Source organism: Euprymna scolopes, chromosome 13 (assembly GCF_053919585.1).
Source record: "Euprymna scolopes isolate OS-2025 chromosome 13, ASM5391958v1, whole genome shotgun sequence".
NCBI lineage: Eukaryota > Metazoa > Mollusca > Cephalopoda > Sepiida > Sepiolidae > Euprymna > Euprymna scolopes.
Genome location: NC_136494.1, coordinates 35,516,550 through 35,533,831, shown reverse-complemented (window position 1 = coordinate 35,533,831; position 17,282 = coordinate 35,516,550). Strand labels below are relative to the sequence as shown.

At 34.5% G+C, this 17,282-nt stretch overlaps 1 pseudogene; it reads right to left on the bottom strand.

Moving 5' to 3' along the window:
* Positions 1 to 2,166: 2,166 nt before the first annotated feature.
* Positions 2,167 to 2,327, bottom strand: LOC145292503 (U2 spliceosomal RNA; annotated as a pseudogene).
* Positions 2,328 to 17,282: the final 14,955 nt, after the last annotated feature.

The window sequence follows — 17,282 nt, the reverse complement described above, 5'->3', positions numbered from 1 at the left end:
AAAATTAAAATATCTGGATTATGTGGTGCGAATATTGAACAATTTCGGAAGGCTTTTCAATCAAACCAGAAAATTCTGAATGTTGGAAGCAGAGAAATCGACACAACCAACTTCGTTCCATCAGTCACTTTACGTTATCACAGCAGCCATTTACCATTTACCATGGATTTCTCGTTACTAACTTTGTTATTCTTCTCTGGAATTTGAGTGTCCCTAAGCTCCTCCAAGTTCTCTACGTACCCTTCTGGTGGAGGTCCATTCGGTGATCTCCCTCGTTAGTATTTTCATTTTTCTTGACTCTACACGATAGTTTTAAGTGATACCAGCTTAGAATGATGTTGTCAGTTGCATTGATATACTTTGTTGTGATCGCGTTGTTCAGTGCAACTGTGAGTAGCAATTCCATTTCTCTGTTCAAATTACCTTTTCGTAGTACTGCCTACGTGTTTTAGTGTTTCTTATCTGGTCAGTCTTATGGACATTCTATATAATATTTATTATCATTATTATTATTATTATTATTATCATTATTATCATTATTATTATCATTATTATTATTATTATTATCATTATTATTATCATTATCATTATTATTATTATTATTATTGTTATTATTATTATTATTATTATTATCATTATTATTATTGTTGTTGTTGTTATCATTGTTGTTGTTGTTGTTGTTGTTGTTGTTGTTGTTGTTGTTGTTGTTGTTGTTACTACTATAAATATCACATACATCAAATCCATTGCCAAGGCTGCTGGAAAAATAGTGTGATCCTTCTACCGCTCCAGTAGATATCTCTCTCCTAATGCAGTTCTTTACCTATATGAAAGTCAGATACAGCCAATGATGAAGTACTGTTGCCACATCTTGGCAGGAGTTACTAGAAGCAGCTGATCCTGCCATGACAAAGTTAAAAATAGACTTTGTAGCTTAGTGGGGGATGCCTTTTTCTCTTCTCTGCAACCTCCTTCTCCACAGAAGAGATGTTGTCAGCCTGTTTCTGCTTTATCGTTATTTTCATGGCAAGTGCTCGTCTGGGCTTCAATCTATGGTCCCCTCCCCAAACTTTCACGAAAAACACTCGTCTAGCCAAAACCACTATCAATAATTTCCAACACTCTTTATCTGTGCCTAAACCTAAACATGGATTTCATGAATAAAATTTCTTTCTTAGAACTGCACCCCTGTGGAACTCTCTTCCGATTGCCTTCTTTCCAGCTGACTATGATTTGATTGTCTCCAAGTCCAATGTAAACAAATTCTTGATGAATCGTTCCCCTAAGTAATCCAATTTACAAAATTTCCACTACTTATGATTACTACACTATAATCACATTGACTAATGTATACCCATTAACCCTTATCCTCGAGTGACCTCCGGGTCTTGATAAGTGATGATTTCTTTGTCAAAAAACAAAAACTATCTATATAATATTTTACCTGTTCCTTCCTTAGTTTACGCTTTGAAAAGGCCAAATACAATTTTTGAAAGCCAAATTGCTTTTAAAAAATGCCAAATTCGCAATATTTGGCTTTACAAAGGCCCATCTAGCAACCCTGGATAAGAATATGAGGGTGTCCTTCCTTTGATGTAGCCTCGTTTTCCACATTATAATAATATATGATCATTGTTGTAATGGTGCGAGAAAGCAATTCGATCGACATGCAGAGGTCTTTCACCAAAGAAAGAAGTCAGCAAAATGTTCTGTAAAAAGGGTATATTCGAAAGAAATAGGGCAAAAAATGAGAAAAATTGTCTGCTAAGAGGTGTTGGACTGAAAGAGTAAATTAAAGATTGTCTCTTACAATATGATTTTATTATTTGTATTGAACTATGTAGCACAATATTAATTTGTGAATGTATATTAATAATTATTAATTTGTCTCATTAGGATCAGTTCTATATTAAAAATACAAAAATACTATTTTCATGAAAATATTAATAAACTCATATTTGTCGTTGGTTTTTCTGTCCAAAACAGTTTTTTGCGCTATCTAGAAAAATATCAATTTTATAAAAACATATTTGTTGATTAAATATATTTTTCATTCTGTCCAATTTCCTGCTAGTTATTATTATTATTATTATTATTATTATTATTATTATTATTATTATTATTATTATTATTTACTTGCCTCTCCACGAGAGCAGAGTTAGACACAAGGTCGGTTTTTAATGTGGCGGAAGTCCAGCTCCTCAAAGCAGGGCATTCTGGATAGGAACAAAAATTAAAATTGCCTTAGTCTAGAAAAATTTCTCCTCCATTGATCAAGGTCAGAACAGATACTACATGTGATATTGGCCAAAAGGCCAATAACCTATTACTCAGATTAACAAAATATATATTTAGTTTTCTCTCACTGCAAGAACTGTGACACTAGGGTCAGAAAGTGGGATTGAGAAGTCAGCACCCTTGACGAGAGGCACTCTGACCTGCAAAGGTGCCTGGGAAGCCCCGTCAGCATTCCCCGGTGAGGTCGCCTAAGGCGATTAGCAATAAACTAACTCTTTTTCAAAGAGAGGAAGCAAAGCCTGGGAGGGTGGACCTCCTAGTACTGCACAGAACATCCACAGCAAAATCAACAGGAACCAGGTCGTTAGAGGAATGGTCTAATCTCTGCTGCTTTGGCGGCCGGGATTATTATTATTTATTTATTTACTCATTGAGAGAAGTCATCAAATATTTCTCTTTGACAACTTGGGGTGTTCTCTGTAGTCTGGATGACAACAAGTCTTCCCAGATGTCCATGACACTTCACCTTTTCCGATTTCCTTTGCAGATGAATTTGTGTTATTTAACAGCTGCTTACCATTGATTTCTTGTTGGCAGTGACCATTGGTCTTCACTCGCATTTGGATGGCAATAAGCCTCCCCAAGGTCCCAGTCCTGTTTGCATTCATCCTGCAGAAGCCTGCCTAGTGTTTCTCTCCTCGGTCTTTCTGCCCACCTTGATTCTCCTCGATTATTTGGTGATTATTATTATTATTATTATTATTATTATTATTATTATTATTATTATTATTATTATTATTATTATTATTGGCTCACATGGAGCTTTCACACAAGTCAACAAACGATCGGTTTGGAAACCTGTGGTGTTCTCTGGAAACTGAGTGACAAAGAGTCTTCCCAGACGTCCAACTCTCTCCACCTCCTTTGATAGCATTTGCAATGAATTTGCGTCATCCCAACAGCCTCTTACCATTGATTTCTCGCTAGCAGTGGCCATTGGTTTATACTGGAATTTGAGTGGCACTAAGCCACCCCAAGGCCCCAGTTCTCTTCGTGCTTGTTCAGCAGAGGTCTGGCTAGCACTCTCTCCTTGGTCTTTCAGTCCTCCTTGACTCTTCTCGACTCTTTGGTATCATTTTTCTATTGGAAGGAACGGTGATGATTATTAGTATCATTATTATTATTATTATGATCATCATCATGATCATCATTATTATTATTATTATTATTATCGTTATACTTTATTATTATTATCATTATTATTATTATTATCATTATTATTATTATTATGATCATCATCATGATCATCATTATTATCATTATTATTATTATCATTATCATTATTATTATCATTATTATTATCATTATTATCATTATCATTATTATTATTATCATTATTATTATTATTATCATCATTATTATTATTGTTATTAATATTATTATTATTATTATTATTATTATTATTATTATTATTATTATTATTATTATTAAATGGAAGTAATATTATTATTTATTACTCTATATAAAAGACATTTTCATTAGCAGGATAGTATAGCATATGCTTGCTCGTAATTATACCATCATCCGCGGATAGTGTAGTATATATTCGTTCGTCATGATAATGTCTTTCCAGGTTAGCAAAATCATTGATACAGAAATCGCGCACTGACATTTATCTAATATTTTGCTCATAATCCCATTCTCTCTCACCTTTTTTTTAAACTATATTCCATTTTCTCTCAACTCGTTTTTTTTTCTCAGATCACTTCTTCCTTCTCTCTCTCTCTCTCTCTCTCTCTCACTCTCTCTCTCTCTCTCTCTCTCTCTCTCTCTCTCTCCTAGTCTCATTCTCTCATATTTACATTCTCTCATCTCCACTTTCTCATCCTCTCCCTCGGTCATATTATCATACTCTCTAATCTCATCTATCTTTTTCTTTCTCTCTCTAATATAGTCATTCTCTCATTCTCTTTCTTATATTCCCATTCTCTCCAATAAAATAATGTCGACCAGATTTTAACAGTTCTACGTATCTACAGAGAGTGTTCCAAAGGTAGTGCTTCCTATTTTTTCATTTCGCCAAATGTATCAGGGGGGGGGGATTACAAATTTCATTATGATAACTGAACGTATGTCTTCATGAACTGAAAGTTTTATCTCTCTGTTGCAGACATTGACGGTGTAGAACTCTAAACAAGCAACCACTGCCATGCATGTGCGTTAGAAGCAGAGATGCGTCATTGAATTCCTGAAAAATGTATATTGAGAATGGTGGTGACTATATAGAAAAGTAAATTTTCGAGCTTCGTAGCTCTGCAACTTTTTGAATTCAGAAAAAAAAACGAAAATAGATCCTACTTTGGAACGACACTTATATGCCAATGCACACTACAGACGTCCATGGACAGCCATCGTTAATCGGAGGAAAAGGTGCATTGAGAATAGTGATGACTATGTTGAAAAATAAATTAGCGAATATAATAGGTCATTCGTTTTAATGGTGTTATATAGTTGTTGAACAGAAGAGAAATTATCGGTTATTTATCTGTCTGTCGAACTATCTATATATCTATGTGATCTATCTCGATCTATCTATCTATCTTGATCTAGCGCTCTATCTTTCTTTCTAGTTATCTATCTATCCATCTATCTATCCATCTATCTATCTATCTTGATCTATCTATCTATCTATCTCGATCTAACTATCTATCTAACTGGTGAGGTAAACAAGATATGAGATATGAAGTTGTTGAACAGAAGAGAAATTATCGGTTATTTATCTGTCTGTCGAACTATCTATATATCTATGTGATCTATCTCGATCTATCTATCTATCTAGATCTAGCTCTCTATCTTTCTTTCTAGCTATCTATCTATCTATCTATCTATCTATCTTGATCTATCTATCTATCTCGATCTAACTATCTATCTAACTGGTGAGGTAAACAAGATATGAGATATGAAAGTTATGTTTTGATAAAAAGTTGTCAAAACATTATCGAGTTATAAAATGGACACGTTGCACCGGAAGCTCTAAAAATAGCGGACCGGAAGGACGTGATTCTCATGCAATCAGGTTAGCTGGAGTTGAAATTTGGATGTAAAGAAGAGCGGACAAGCTAACGGTTGTGCCCCCGCGTGTTGGGAGGGAGACGGCGTGCCTCAAAAATAGAGACTATTAGAATTAACCACAAGCAAACGAAACTCACTTTCCATTCTTCTGCGTCGACATTTGGGAAGTGAAATAAAAACTAATATAAAACCAACCATCGTTTTTATAGTGAAATACATTCGTTCAAACAGCTCCAGCTTCCCCTCTGAGAACAAGAGGAAACCTAGGTGAACCACAAAATCAAAGACGTAGTTGAAAATATACATGTATGACATACACACACACCCGCATAAGAACATTAGACGATCACGGAGCGAACTCAAATAGGTCACAAAGATTACTTGGGTTCACATAGTAAAGAACCCACAATAAACATTAGACATGTCACAAACAGTTACACGACACAAAATTTGAGTAAGTCTCTGTCACACATCAATATGTCTGTACGTTGATATGGCCACCTCACAACGTAATAATGGTACCACTCCTGTTAAATAAATAAAATAAATAAATGAGAGGCTTTATTTTTGGAGTGACTTTCGTGGTATTTAAGTAGACAAATTAAAGTTATTCTGACAAGACAACGTTATTGATAATTATTGTATCATGTTTTTGTGTTTTTGTTTATTTGTTGTTTTTTTTTGTTTTGTTTTTGTTTTTTGTTTTTTGCTATAATATAATGTTTAAATACTTAATCCGATCCAGCAGGTTTCTAATATGTAGCATTCTTAAATAGTCACCTTAAAATCAACTAACTATGAGAAATAATTCTTATTCTTTGAGTAGGACTGTATTTTTTTTATATTTTTTCATATTTATGTCTTACTTTATTCTTATTAAGTAAAGGTACAGTGGAACCTCTAGATACGAAATTAATTGGTTCCGGCTTGGCTTTCGTAGCTTGAAATGTTCGTATTCTGAAAGGCGTTTTACACATAAATTACCTAATCCGTTCAAAGTACTATGAAAGCACTCATTAAATTTTATAATAAGGGTGAAACTAGAATGAAATAAGAGCCAAGTAGTATCTAACCTAATTGTTGACTTTATATTAAGTTTATACTTTTCTTTGACATTCAAATATAAAATTCTATTCAATAAAAACGTGACTGGTCGATATGACAATTTTTAATCGTTATTTTAATCAGTAATCGTAAAGTCACGGCCTCAATCAAATCTATGGGCAGGCAGAAACGCGGAAGAAAAATGATTCAAAGTGAAGTGGATTTATATTATTACAGGTTTTTTGCGATTTTTAAGCAAAATAATTACAAACTCCCTCACAGATTTTAAGAGGGGTGGGATGATGAAAATTAAAACAGAAACTCTTTCTTCAATCTATTTTCTTCAGATGTGGTAAAAATTGTATGTTTTAAAATGATTTTTATTTATGAGTTGATAAGTAGAAATATAAATTCAAGTCCAAGAAAAGAATGTTTTCCGGATAAAAAAACCAACACAATTATTTCCAGTAAATTACTAAAAAAAAAAAAACGTTATTAAATCCAATAAGTAATTTAAAAAATATTTTCCAAGAATTAGGTGCCTGAAAAATAGTCTATCTACATATAGGAATCAGATGGATGGCTGAAAAGATACAACGGGATGACAATAATGAAAAATGCAGAAATATAAGGAAATCCCTTGATTACGGAGACTAACACACATGAGCTACAGGCAAAAGCCGGACATAAAGAAACTGATACGTATGTAAAACACGAAGGGACATCACATGGAATCATGAAAGCTGAAACTGTATAATTGTAACTTAACCAACCTGCCTTTGTGTGTGTCACCATAAACTGGCGCCACACCAAATAAGTGAGGAGGACCAAGGAAGATACGATGACCCAGAAGTGAGAGCACCAGACAGACCTCCAATGGATGAGTGCAAAGAGGACTGGGACCCTGAGGAGGCTTACTGCCACCCAAATTCCAGTGAAGATAAATAATCGCTGCCAATGAGAAACCAATGATAAGCGGTTGTTGTGATAACACAAATTTATCTGAAAGGTTATCGAAAGAGGTGGAAAGTGCTGGTAATCTGGGGAGACTTGTTGTCACTCAGACTCCAGAGAACACCACAAGTTGTTCTCAAAGAGAAATCTTTGATAATGACGTGTGTGCCTATTCCTAATGAGTAAATAATAATAATGAGCACTTTTAATAAAGCAAATATAATTGCAACTAAAACAGGTACACCAACGTATCAGTGGATAAAAGTGACATCTGATGATAGCGTGAAGCTGTATGGTGCAATTTCTTGAGTGTTATTTTTACAAAGTTTCGACCAATGTAACCTACGTTCTTCTTTAATCCTTATTATTTAGTGGCATCTGAGTCTTTCTCATGGAAATCACACCAGGCAAGGTGTGAAGCCACTTAATGCAAGAAGCTAACAAGAATGAAAGATGATTGCTGCAAAGACATCAGATGCTTATTGACCTTTTCTTGAAAAAAAAGGAACAAGGAAGGAAAATAGTCAAAAGGAAAACGGCTTCCATAAGCCTGCATTTCTTGAAAAGACGCTACTGGAATAAGAAGCTATATTACAATTAGATATCAAAACAGCAAATTGATGCAGACCACTAGGTTAAAGAGCCAAACGAGATAGAACAAATGATGCAAGGAATATATCAGACATTTAATAGTATTTATAGAAAAGACTGAGACTAGCAACATCACGTCTGCGAGAAAAAGATTGCAGAGAAGAGGAAAGAGTAGGAGCAAATCAAATCACAGATACGTTTCTGTAGCTTATCAATAACCTTCAAATCGGACAGAGATGTGTTACATAGTAGAGACCATACGTCAGTAAGTAGCGATTGGGCTAGCTAGTGTGGATTTTGGCAAGGATCACTTTAAGTGCATGTCATGATAACCTGTTTTTAAACAGAATTATACTCAGACGGGTGAAATCAGTTGAACCAGGAAGCAGAATTCAAACTCTATAGACCAAACAATCGAACGATATCATGATATGATGAATGCGTTACGTTTTTTGAGCGAGATAAAACTAAGGCTTTCAATCGGTTTGCGTTGGAAGCATAAGAATATGGCACCCTAATAAATGTAGAAATAATCTAAGTTGAATAATACAAATGTTTCTGTCTATCTGCGTGTCGCTCATTTTGTTAGATAGAAAATAAGTTTAACAAGTAAAGTATTAGTAATTAGTGTCTCTATCCTAAGTTTTCAATAAAACCTTGAAGAACTCAGCAAAATGTATTGAAGTTTTTATATACGTTAATTTGTCTAGTTAATTAGACAAACGCAAATCACTGGAAGACACGACCACTCAAGAAACGCGGCCAAGAGAAACAAGCTGTAGAAAAGAAAAAAAAAACTCTTTTATAAGCACCACGCGCATATATGTATAAAAATATTTCATTTGGTTTATTGAGCGTTCATGGACGAAAAAAAAACAGATTCACCAATCCAAATATGACAACAGTTCCCGTACATATCTAGTTGGATGTAGGATATATGGATTCATACCTTCGCAAGAATAATGTTGAGAGTGATATAGTAATGTAACGTTACACAGGTTTACTCACGTAGAGCCAACACGTTTTAGCAGAGTACAACGGAAGGAGCATAGGACAAGTAATAACTAAACTCCTATTTTTAACAACGAGATTTATTTCCGGATACTTTTCCCGAATAAACCGTGATCGTGCCTCTTCTCACTGATTTTTGTCCTTTGTTGTCTCGAATGTCGTTTCGAACGTGTTCTTGAACGTGATGAACGTCCAATGTTCTTGAACGTGATCGTCAGTCTGTGCACATGCTACTTTCATGTCCTTCTTTTTCGCATACGGGTCGGCATTTGCATAAGCGCGTTCGCGCTCTGTTTCAGTAATCTTGATTGGTTGGTTGGTTGGTTGGTTGGTTTTGGTTTTACGGCATATCTACCCTTTTCAGGTTATTTAATGCCGAATCCAAAGATTTTGAAGAAAAAAATTTTAATAGAATATATTTGTTGTTTTCAAGTCGGTTTCTATTTAACACATAGTTGGGACCCTAACAGGTACTATCACTCCTGGTCAGAGTGGACCTGGGAGCAATGGTAATTAAAGGGTGGCTCCACACTCCCCAAAGCCCACAAGCTGGGGCCTCACCATTTGATATAGTTTAAGGTCATACCCAGGACCTCAGTAGTCTTGAGAAAATTTGAACACGGCACACCGAGATTATAACAGATTTTTGAAAAGGTGTCATATCTACCTTAATTTATTATCATAACTTGGGTTCAGTTTCTGCATTTGGTTTCATTGGTTTCATCATCTATTTTTAGTTTTCATTAATGGCTTCTCGGCTGATAAAAATATAATTACTTAAATTTAAAATGAACAAAAATGCTGCAAGCTTTGCATTAAAAATTTGAAAGAAAATAATGTGCTAAATAAACTTATCCTCCGGAAGATTCCCCCCCCCATCCCACCTCTTTAAGATTGGTACGAATGTTTATCATTAAGTTGTCATTATTTTCCCTTAGAAGACAGAAGTAAACGTAGTTGTAATCGTCTTCGCTCTTTTACATTTAGATATTCTTATTCTCTCGTATAACCTCAGTCTCACCCGCTCTTTCCTCCTATCATATTCTCATTTTTTATGCCCCCCTCTCTCTCATATTTCCTCTCTCGCCCGTATTCTCGTTCTCTTATCATTCTCTTTTTACCTAGATTCCATTCTTCTCTCATCCCATTGCTCTCTTTCTTTTTTTCTCTCATGTTTTCATTCTCTTACATCCAATCTTTCACCACCCCCTCTCATGTTATCTATCTTTTTCCCCTCACTCCCACTTTATCCCTCCCTCTTTCTCATTTTGTAATCCTCTATCAGCTCCTCTCTTCTGTTCTATTCCTTCTAATCCCATTCCCTCTCACCCCTCTTTTTTTACCCATATTTCATTTTTCTCAAATCACTTCCCCCTTCTCTCTCTCTCTCTCTCTCTCTCTCTCTCTCTCTCTCTCTCTCTTGCACTCCCTTCCCTTTCTATCTATCTCTCGTAATCTAATTCTCTTTCATATTTACATTCTCTCCATTGGTCATATTGCCATACTCTCTCATTCCATCCATCTCTCTCTCTCTCTCTCTCTCTCTCTCTCTCTCTCTCTCTCTCTCTCTCTCTCTCTCTCTATCTATCTATCTATCTATCTATCTATCTAGTGTAATCATTCTCTTATCCTTCTTCCTATATTCCCATTCTCTCCCATACTCTCTTACCTCCCATACCTTACCTCCACCATTATTAGTGTCACATTGATTAGTATCTGTCGCACCATTTCCAACATGTACGACCCAGATCTGAAAATGGTTTATTAAGTTAAGATTTAGGCATTCCAAAATTTTGGTATTCATTCGTTAAGAAAGGCGTTAACAGTTGCGCCGTTTGGGTAACCAAGAATTGAGTATACAATAGATATTATAACAGTTCTTCCATCACACTTATCTATTCTTTCTGGAAAAGCGTTATACACACACACACACACACACAAATATATATATATATATATATATATATATATATATATATATATATATATACTAGCAGAAGTACCCGTCGTTGACTGGGTTCATAAACAGCCTACAGAAAATGGACTGTGATTGATAAAAGTATGATAGGGTATGAAAAGGAGGGGGTCGTAAAGAGATAGGTTTTGACACTCAAAAGTTTTACCCTAAGCAAAATATGATGAAAGTAAAGATAATTTTCGCGAAAATATATTTTTTAATATCATCTTTGTTTCCATTCGTAGCCAAGAGTGACCAAGAAAATGATGTTTCCTTACAAAGAGAAAATGTTATATATAAAATAATATAAATATACAAGAAATAAATGTTACCATAGTCAATAAAAGTTACTTTTATGGTAGAAAAGTTCATTGGTTTGTATTTTTAAGTAGTTTGTAAAAAAAATTTTTTTAATTCACGAACCGGTTTTAAAAAAAATCAAAATGGCAGCGACTTTGAAATGGAGAGCCCCGTTTTAAATTTGAAGGAGGGGCACCTGAGCATTCTGTGTTAACAATTTAAGAGAGTTCCGTCAACGTAAGGAATATTTATAAACAATATTTGTGCTTGAAGAATATTCGATTATGGCATGTGTAGTTTATATAAAAATTCATTTAAATAGTTATCGCCTCAAATTTCGTTTTAATTTCGGTTCGCTGAAATTATTTCAAGTAAAGAGCATTAAAAACTATTTCAAAACAAAAAAAAACATGAACTGAACTTTTATTGACTTTGGTAACATTTATTTCTTGTATATTTATTTTTTTCGGCTAGTCGTTTGTTGGCTTTTCTGCTAAACACTTTTACTAAATAATATCGACGAAATATCGAAAAACAAAGAAACAAAAGCAGTTTTGAAAAATAATGAAGCTTTACTTACTTTAGTAAAATAATCCGAAACAGCAAAATGGGATATTAAAAAAGTAAACACGTAATTACTTTAGTTTTTTAAAGCAAAGAATCGATATAAATATGAATAAGAAGAAAATGGCGCCCTTTTCAAGCAGAATAGCTTCGTTTCAGTTTTACAGTATTGAACGGTGTAGTATTGCGCGGTCGGATTCAGGGTCGTATTATTGTAATGTAAAGAACACGCAGAAAGGGTTGTAATCAATTGAATTCCTTCTAGTACACTGACAAAATAAAGCTTAAACAGATATATAAATAAAAATAAAAAGGTTATGCAAATGTTTTTAAAAAAACACGTAATCACGTGAGCAGGATTTTTTCCTTCTTTTGACACGATAACAAGTAACGTTCTTATTTATTATTATTTATCTATTTATTTATTTTCGAAAGATTGCCGCGTGCAAGTGGAGAAGGAAAAAAACAGAATTATACAAAATTTGTATCGAGAATTGTCTAAAGTTCCAACTTTTTTTTTTTTTTTAGCTTTCACTTGAATATGAACGTGAATTTATGAGGTGAATTTATTCGACACAATATGATTCAACTCAAAAAAATAAATAAAAGCTAACGTGAATTAAGATTAAAGTTAAGGTGTTATTGCAGTCCCTCACCCCTTTTAAAAAACCTTGTTAAACTTTGTGACATGTTTACATTTTATGGAGGTCAGGCGCGAACGAACACCCAATAATTTTATTATACCATATTTCTTCAAACTGAAACATAATTATCAAAGTATACTTACGCAAATAGATATGAAAAGTCTTCGTTAAAGTTTGTGCCATATTTCCATGGGGTACAGGTGCGAACGCAGACCCCACAATTGTATTATATCATCCCTATTTAAATTGAAACACACTTATCAAAGTATTCTTATGTACATCTATATAAAAATGTAAACGTTTTTTTGGGGGGGGGTCATACTTTGGGGGTCAGGCGCGAACGTAGACCCCACAATTTTTGTAAACCACCGTTCTGCCGGATCAAACATATACATTCCTGATCCTCGATGCATATTCTATCATTATATGTAATCAGTTTTTTAAAATAGTCAACCATATAGGAGGCTATTCGTGACCAGACACACACACACACACAAACACACACACACATACACACACACACAGACGTTCAGCTTTATATTTTACTAGCAAAAGTACCCGTCGTTGACTGGGTTCAAAAACAGCCTACAGAAAATGGACTCTGATTTATGAAAGTATGATAGGTTATGAAAAGGAAGGGTTATAAAGAAATAGCTTCGAATTTTGGGGTATCAAAATCAAAGTAAAATATGATGAAAGTAACAATAAAATAGATAAACCCCATAATTTATTATACCACACATGTTCACACTGAAACACGTATCACAACATTCTGTGGATCTATATAAAAAAAAAACCTTGTTAAACTTTGTGACATATTTCCATTCTGTGGAGATCAGGCGCGAACGAACACCCCATCGTTTTATTATACCATATTTCTTCAAACTCAAACATAATTATCAAAGTATACTTACGCAGATAGATATGAAAAGTCTTTATTAAAGTGTGTGCCTATTTCCATTCTATGGAGGCCAGACGCGAACGCAGACCTCACAATTTTATTATACCATCCCTATTTAAGTTAAAACATACTTATCTAAGTATTTTCATGTACATCTATATCAAAAACACATTTTTAAATTTTTTATTTCCATACTTTGTGGACCAGGCGTGAACGCAGACCCCACAATTTTAATGAACCACCGTTCTGCCAGATCAAATATACCCATTCCTGTGTCTCGATACATCTTCTATCATTATATCTAATCAGTTTTTTTAAATAGTCAACCATATAGGAGCCTATTCGTGACCAGACACACACACACACACATATTCAGATATATATATATATATATATATATATATATATATATATATATATATATATAATTATTACGATTATTATTTTTCATACCTACAGACACGAGTGTTACATTCTTGCGGAAATCATCAGTGCAGAGTCTAGAGATTCGAAGCCGCTCACAAAATCATCTCTTACTCCATTATCAAGAAACAAACCCCTCGGCCAGTGTGAACGGTGGCGAGAACGTGGTTGAAATTAACATTCATAAAGCATAAATTTCATTCAAGAAGGTCGATAGTGATCAAGTGATTATAATCTCACAATCTATATATATATATATATATATATATATATATATATATATATATATATATTAGACATTAAGAGGAGATTATAGATAGATATATAAATACCCGTTCACATACACTTTTCACGATAAAGCTAGAACCCAGAATTAGATAGAATCGAGCAATTGCATCGACAACGGACAACGCCAGACCCAAAGTGGGCTTCGATGTACTGCATCTCATTAGTGACGTGCTCCGACATAGGCGTGAACCCAGGTTGTCGTATGCATGAAGTGTGCAATACTGACGACCTAACCATATGGGCCACAGCGCAATCTAATGGCTATGTCTCGATTTTTAAATTCTTATATTTTTTATCCAGTTCTACATTCTACGATGTGACAAGCAATGCGTCTATACAACTAAGAAAGTTACTGCTGGTATGCAGGCGGTAGATATCACATCAGCTAATTCATCAACCTCCAAAATAGGATTCTACTTTTTTAGGCGATTATGTGTAAAATCCTAGAAAAACGTTTATGTTAGAATTCAGAGTATGGGATATATATCCACTCTTATATAAAAGTAACTTGTGTGTGTGTGCGCGTGAGTTTTTTTTTCATGGGTTCCGAAACGGTTGAGCCTATCTTTAGCAAATTCCACACAAAGGTGATTTATATGTCTGGCAGTGTTCTGAGTTATGTTTTGTACAGAAATTCATCTGATAAGTATCAAAAATGAAAAAAAAACGATCGTAAAAATAGTCTATTCCCTCTTATAGATAAAAAAAAACAGAATACTTTACGTTACATCGATCAAGGAAAATAATAAAATCTTAGTAAATTCTTAAAAGAAAAAGTGATACATTGTCATCTGGAGATATAACTCAGTGGTAAAGCATTTAACTACAGATCGAATGACCCCCTGTTCAAGCCCGGGCATATATCACCATTTTATTTTAATTTTTTCTTAATAATGAATTCAATTTACGGTAAAAGAATAGGTATCGCAAACCATTCCTTCGTGTGTATGTTTTAAAACTAAACATTAATCAGAAGTGACTTTTCCAGGGCATTGATCATCAAGCCTAAATATCAGCTGACTTGATATTGTAAACAAACACAGACAGAATTTGAACAACATTATCATTATTATTTTTTATCGTCATTATATGTGTGTGTGTGTGTGTGTGTGTGTGTGTGTGTGTGTGTGTGTGTGTGTGTGTGTGTGTGTGTGTGTGTGTGTGTGTGTGTGTGTGTGTGTGTGTGTGTGTGCGAATTATTCCATCTGGCAAATTATTTCTTGTAATATATAATAATGAATAAAAGATGGATTCTATCACAATACATATGCAATCTGCATAAATTAAAATTGTACAACCAAGCAACGCCGGACGTCCAGCTAGTATATATAAGTAGTCTCACGGGAGTGTACTTGCGTGTAGTCAATGGAAGGAAAGTTTTACAACTGAACTGCAAAACATTTTTAATAACATCAATAACCAAGAATCATTTTATTATGAAACTTTGATTTCATAGCCTTCTATCTCCATACATTCACCTTTTATAACTTTGGAAATCTTGCTTTTTGACCACACGTATATATGGAAACTTAAAATCCAAGAACTGGCGCAAAAAAATGTATTCATATTATTTTAACGCGCCCATTTTTAACATTTAATTCAGCTCCACATTAAACCTTTCGTGTTCAATGTTCAAAGATTTTTTCACACTTTTGTACGGTCGTTTTCCAATGGTAAGGAACCGGACAAAACCCTACATACAAAAAAATGGTGAAGGTTTCTTAAACGAATGCGCAAACATAGATTTATACGTGAAAGTCGGCTCATTTTTAACCCTTTCTCATCCGTCTAATGATAGCTCAAATGGTAACGATTAAGGCTGGAGTACTAAATATTTTAGTTTCGATTCTAGCAATAGTGATTATAACTGTCATATTTTTTTACTTTAAGAAATTACTGCTATATATTGGGTACAATATAATTATCAATAGAGAATTGGCTCTGTAATAATAAATACGAAATTTGCATAAATTAAAATATCTTATTCAAGCATATTTTTCGACCGAGCAACACCAGGCGCCCTGCTAGCGTATATGAACATTATATGACGTGTTACAGTATTATAGTAACGTGAGCTCTGGGACAATGTAGGTAGGAAGTAAGATTCAATAGAGCCATAAATTAATATTTAACAGACATGGGGACGGAAGACACAAAACGGAAGTATTTATTAGCATTCTGGGATCTGAGAACGAAATGAACGCACGTGTTAGCATGTAGCTCTTTAACTAGCCAATAGCAGCTTTTGTTTGTTTGTATTCCTCTGTCTCTCTTATAAAAGGGAAACGATGCTGAAGTCTATCTCTACAAAAATAATTAAATAAGGTGTCCTTAATGAATGAGAGTTCAGAGTATCCAAGGAATGCTCTAGTAGAAGAAAAGTACTGTCCAGTTACTTGTTCCAAGATTATATGCAGCCAGGGGGGGGGAGATTCACTTTTTAATATTAATTTTAACATATTTCTTTCCTTTTTACTAAAATGATTAATCTAATAAATTTGTTTGGACTGAAATTGTAAAATATTTATAAAATTGTCTAAAAAGCAACGGTTTCTTCAGCGCGTCTAATAAGACAATCTTTAAAGTTAAATGCTCATCCAACCATGAAAGATGGCAAGCAATTTTCTTTATATTAGTACTCACCATACCAACACACAACTTTCCTTGCGTAGAAGTTTTTGATTTTCTAGAAAAAGTTAAAAATCGACCTCCCCTACTGTCCAGTTACCTGTTCCAAGTGTCCACTGACGTCCATCTCCCTTATCCGATGCGCATTAACGTCCTGCCTCCTTTCTCAGTGCACACTGACGTCCAACCCCCTATCCCACTACGCACTGATGTTCAGTGGCTGATCTCGGCTCGCTCCGGCTGATCCTGATTTCAGGATCTCCATTACCAATAACTTACTATTTCGATTCTCGGTAAAGAAAACACAATACCTATCGTCTTTAAACAATCATCAATGTCTGTGATTCTTCTATTGTCATTATCTCTTTGCTTTTGTGGCTACCTCGTTAGTTGTACAGTCGATTTGCACCTTCACACTGCCTCTCGGTTTGCTGCAACAGTTGTAAACAGAAAATGAGTAGACATGTTCATTTCAGATGTCGCCTTTTTTTTTCTTTTTTTTTTTTACATTTTCACCCCAAACAAGGTACATTGCCACTTTGGTGTAGGGGGCTACTACCAGGGGCAGCAACTACTGGGGCACTATGTTGGGATTTTGGCAGCAAGATGTCGGTTCACGTTGCACTTGAACTTCTGCATGTCAGTACAGTTAGGGAAGCAGGAACCT